Source organism: Chrysochloris asiatica, unplaced genomic scaffold (genome assembly GCF_000296735.1).
Source record: "Chrysochloris asiatica unplaced genomic scaffold, ChrAsi1.0 scaffold00410, whole genome shotgun sequence".
In the NCBI taxonomy this organism is placed as follows: domain Eukaryota; kingdom Metazoa; phylum Chordata; class Mammalia; order Afrosoricida; family Chrysochloridae; genus Chrysochloris; species Chrysochloris asiatica.
Window position 1 is genome coordinate 1493485 of NW_006408928.1, and position 5579 is coordinate 1499063.

General features: G+C 42.5%; 1 pseudogene; it reads right to left on the reverse strand.

Annotated features, from left to right (window-relative positions):
• Window positions 1–1151: 1151 nt before the first annotated feature.
• Window positions 1152–5579, reverse strand: part of LOC102835183 — a 34094-nt pseudogene continuing 29666 nt past the window's right edge.

Sequence of the window (5579 nt, forward strand, 5' to 3'; positions counted from 1 at the left end):
CTTTTATGTGACATCGGGATTCATTTCTAACAATTTGGGGGCTCGTATGGGATTTCCCATTCCTTTTGGGAAGCAGCTTTCGCTTCTCCTCTGAGGGAGACACATCCTGCTGTCCAGTTACAGCAGCCCTCGGGTGAGATCTGCTGGTCTCCCAAGAAAGCGAATAAATCCGGACGCTTGGCAAAGTGGGAAAAAGGCTTACTCGAGCACCACGTGGCAACCAGGTAATGTTGTGCATGGACCAAAGGTAAGGAAAACCGCAGGGATGAACAGTACTTCCTTTGGTGGTTGGGACATCCCGAAGGTTGTGTGTGTGTGAATGAGATGTGCCTTGGGCACAAAGCGAGTGTGGGGTCCTGATCCACAGTTCCATAACCACCTCATAAGGCTGAGGGCGGTATTGAGTCAGGGACTCAATCCGAGTCGGGGATTTATACCAACATGCCAATTGCTAAGAGGAGTCCAATTTTTCCGGAAAGGGAAGCAGCCAGAGACGGACGAAGCGAAAATAAAGAGAGCAAGAAACCTCCAAGTATAGGGGTAGGTTGAGCCTCTTTGTAAACACAACCAGGTAACCGGGATGGGAAATAACCCTAGTAAAAGAATCTCTAGATAAAATGGGACCCAAAACAACAAAATCCGCCTTTATAGTCCATTGGGATTAACGTTAGAATACTGGAAAGAGAAATCTCAGACTAAAGGGAAATAAAAATAACAAATAATAAGATATTGCTGTTTCTTTTGGACACAGGAAGCAATTTTTTTTTCAACTGTCTTTTGGCCTAAATTTGACTCAGAGGAAGACTGGGTCTGTCAATTTTTAATAGAATATGTCAATAACAAAAGTTCTATTCCTCAGGAGGAAATAGATTATGCCCTATGCTGGAGATGGGGTCCTATAGTCCTATTTGCACTTAAGACAAGGGATAACACGGTGAAGAAAGAAAAAAAATTATTTCCCTTGGGACCCCCTTTTGTCTCTACCCCCTGCCTTACAATCCTGCCCTTTCTCCTACTTGCCCCGATTCACAACCCTGAACTCTCCTCTTTGAAAATTCCCTTAGGAAGAAGAAAAATTGGGATCGTCAGTGTACCCCTAACTGGTTCAAGAGACCAAAAAAAAAAAAAAAAATCCTTTGGGCAAGGGAGTGTTAACGTTCCATTTTGTCACTAACACTTGGCCTGATATCTGTAAAAGGACACAAAAAGAAGAGAAAACTGGAAAAACAGGTCTATGGAAGAACCATTAAAAGAAATTGAAAAGGTATATGTAAAACGGGATAAAGAAAAACAGAAACAGAAAGCTGAAACTATGTTGTCAATCTTAGGGAAAAGAGCTCTAATAGCATAATGGTTACAAATCAAGCTACAAGCCTCAAGATCAGCAGTTCGAAACTACCAGCAGTTTCACGGGAAAAAGATGAATCTTTTTGCTCTTGTAATGGTTTACAGACTTAGAAACCATATATAGTGTCACTATGAGTCAGAATTGACTCCACACCACCACCACCACCACCTTTTTCTGGCAGGCAACTCAGGGAAAGATGATTAACTAATGCTCTTTGGGATCCCAACTCCCACAGTCAGGACATAATAGGAGGAGAGAGGAACCCAAAAACGGCCAGAGGAGAAAACAGATACTTTAAATGTGGAAAAGTAAGACATTTTAAGAGAGAATGCCCAAAATGGAAAGAAAAAAAAAAGGGGTGTGTGTGTAGGGGGGAGTGGGGGAGGTGGTCCGTAGAAGACAATACCTTATCCCCATAGAAAGGAGAAAGGATCTACAGCCAATATGGTAGTTTTTCAAATAGAATTCTTAAGATAAATGTAGACATAGGCTGTTTGAGTTTACAATGCAAAGTTCTGAGTTTACCCATACAAGGTGAAACTTAAATGTGAATCAGGCATTGAGAAGTTGTTTTGTTCTGTTTTAATATCTTTGATTTTATTTCTAAAGTAAAATTGTATAAATTAATCCATTTAAAGTATAGTTAAGAATTTGGTTGTTATGATAGCAATTTTTTTAAAAAATTATACATTACTCAAAACTTTGTATGTATTTTATTTTGTATTGTATGTATTTTATTTTTGTATTAATGTTTCAGATCCTCTGAGAACAAAATATTGTTTTAGAAGATATTTGGTGTACCAATACTCGTTCCAAATTGAAAACATTTTTGTTGTTGTTGTTAAAAGGTGGGCCACCCTGTATTTATGTATTTCATCTTTTTTAAGAGGAAGAAAACTATATTATGTTATAGATGCTAAAAGAACTTTTGGTCCAAGCCCATCCATTCAAATTCACTGTTTATCACTTCTGACCACAAGATTTGATGCTGATTAAGACCTGGAAAGAAAACAGACTCCAAACAAACTGTGAGGGCCCTTCCCAGGTACAGCTGAACCTTCCCAGGTGCAGAGACAGCCAACCACGGAGGAGTGGACTAACTACTCAAATAAAGGAACCAGTAAAAAGGGACTCTCCCCAAGGGAAATGTAGTTACTGGTGGGAAACACATTCCTCACCTAGGGAACCTCTCAAAGTGACCCTGGAAAGAAGCTGAGAGATTGCCTTGCCACACCTCTGCCAGATTGTCACGCTTCTCCTTGGTCCCTCTGGCTCTTGGGGGTCTAAAGAACTAGTCCCACTGAGTTGCCACTTCTCAGACCTGGTAAAATGTAGGTGCACTGGAACTTATAAAGGTATCAGTCCTCTTCCTCTAAGAATGGGCTAAAACATTGATTAAGAGGATTGATATGTGGAATATTCATCAAGGGATACAGACTCATTGAAAATGGAGTTCCTTCTGCAGTTGTCAGCTCTAAGCATTATCTTCATGGGTCTTCTGCCTGTGGCCAGCTGCTTCAATTAGGGTTCCAGGTCTTGATATCCTTATCTTTGTCTCGAGGCTAGTCTTCTCAGTATTACCATTCTTGTTGGACTAGAAATCTCTTACCCACTTCCTTGATCCCTGTTTATAGTAGGAGAAAACTCAGGGTACAGGGGTAAATATGAAGCCAGAATAAAAGGGGTCTAGGGCAAGAGTTCTAGCGTGTCACTGACAAGATGGTTTGGGTTTAGAAGCTAATATGGGTAAAATGTACCAGTGCCATGAGGGAGATACAAAGAGATTTTGCCTATGACCAGTCAATCAAATTAATGGTAGATACAGCTATGGCATCTCTCCCTGTTCTTTTATCCCATGCAGACAAGAGAAGTCTCAGAGACAATTGTCCAATGTTGATAAATGTTGTTCCCCTTTAGAACAGTGAGAAACAAACATAAATATAGTGCCTTAAGAGGTCCCTGTAATAACTAGAATGATGTTCGGTAGACCACCCAATATTGGTAATAGACTTCTAGCTCATACAAGGGTCACCCCAGCACCCCATTGCAAATCCTAACAATGCAATCAATCCATTACTCTTTTTTTTAATGTTTTATTGTGAATTATATGATAGTTTACATGGGAGAACTTTAGTTTAACATTCATTCTATCGTACATCATCTCACTGCCATGGTTCTAATCCCCTCCATGCATCATCAACCACCCAAAGGGTATATCCCAGAAACCTGCCCCCTACAATTCCCCCACCTCCCCCCAGTTTTCGGCCCACAGTACATTTCCCTCTCTGGGTCCAAAGTCCCCAGTCACTTTATCACTCCACGTCATCATCACTGTCTCCATCTCAGGCATCTCTGTTTCTCTGAGCAGGGTTCTGCTCTCGGCTCTTCTCCGTTGATGGTCCCATAGGCCTCCGCTTCTATCCTGGAGAATTACTCACTCCCTTCCTTCTTACAAAACTTCCACCCTTGCATTTCTAACCCTCATAATCCGTCCTGATAAGCATTATTTACTACAGTATCACGAGTTACCCATCTGTATCTCCTTTCATCAGCTCCGCCCAGACAAATTGAATAGTACCTACTGGAGCTTCTGCCTTCCGCCATGCTCCCTAGCACCAGGTTCCCTCTTGAAAGCTTGTAAGCCAGTCACTTCTTGACTTTGTAGTCCCCCCCTTCCCATTTTAGTATCCAATGCCAAAGCTGCCCTTCTCCATCCACTCTGTGTGTGTGTGTGTGTGTGAATGTTTCTTGCTGTGAGGATTTGTTCCCTCTTTTGAGTAGCTGCTCCATAGGTATAGGTCAAGTTCATCAGACTGTATCAGCTCACTCTTTTTTTTTTTTTTTTTTCCTACTTTTCCCCCTCTTCTTTCCTCTCCTGCTTGAGCTCCGATCATCCAGTCATCTGGTCCAGGTCATGTGGGTATCATCTGCAAGTGTGGACGCTCCTGTGCATATGTCCTCTCTTCCCATCAGCCAGTAGCTCCACTATCCTCTTCAAGTCCTCCATGGCCACGCCACTGACTCTGGGCCCAAGAGTCCCCAGGGCTCTTCACACTGCTTGCCAACCAGGTCCCCAACTGGGTCCACAGAAGTCCACTGAACATTGTAAGGCTTAGCTTGCCACTTCATTGCTGCTTTTACCCCACTTCCCCCCATCGGTGAAGTGTGTGGTCACCAATCAGAGCATGCATTTCCGTTGAGTCTTAGTCTTGGAAGGGGGTTTGTGTTGAGAGGACCTGGCCACTTGCCTTGATGTTTTCTAGGGAAGTGATTTGTTTGTTCTTGTAGTAACAGCCCATCTGCCTTCATTTTTCCTGCAGGTATTTCTTTCAAGAGGTATCTTTTATTCTTCTAGCTGCTCCAGGCTGGTCTGCTCATCCTTTCAAGTGGAGATTCCTCATCTCTGGAGATCTGAATGTGGTTCCAGTTTCTACGTATAGTTTTATGTATTGTCAAGGCTCCGCAAGGAGCCTCGTTCACTGGGTACACTGTAGCACCATTTTAGGTATTCCAATCAGTCATAGGCAGAAGACAGACTTACCAGCCTTCTAGTGTGGTGTTTCTGACTATTTCTTTCACTCCCTCTCCTGTGTCTACTCTATATTATAATGCAAGGGAAACCAAGATTAAAACAAACAAACAAAAACAGTCAAATATCTTAACATGATCCCCCCCTCATTCCAACCATGACTCAATCCCTGTATCCTGACCCCTGCCATTCCAAGGCTGAGTATATATAGTCCTTTATCTCTGTACCCTTTAGCCCTTTCGAACATGCCCATTTGTTCTCCCATCTGCCCCGTTTCTCCGCTTCCCTCTCCTTCCCTGTATATAGCCCCCCTCCGTAGCACCCAAGCTCTCCTGTGTCCAATCCCCACCCTGCACTCCGTCCACCCCCTTAACCCCACCCATCACCAACTTCCCAACAACTAAAAGAGACTTCCCCCTACCCCCTTTTAGTATAATTTCTTTTTCTTAGTTTTTTACAGTAGTGGTCCTATGCAGTATTTCTCTTTTTGACTGACTAATTTCACTCAGCATAATGTCCTCAAGGTTCATCCATGTTATGCGGTGGCTTAGCACTCCCTTGTTATTCTTCAATGTAGCATAATATTCCATTGTGTGTATGTACCACAATTTGTTTATCCATTCTTCAATTGATGGACACTTTGGCTGTCTCCATCTTTTTGCTATTGTAAATAGTGCTGCTATAAACATTGGTGTGCATATA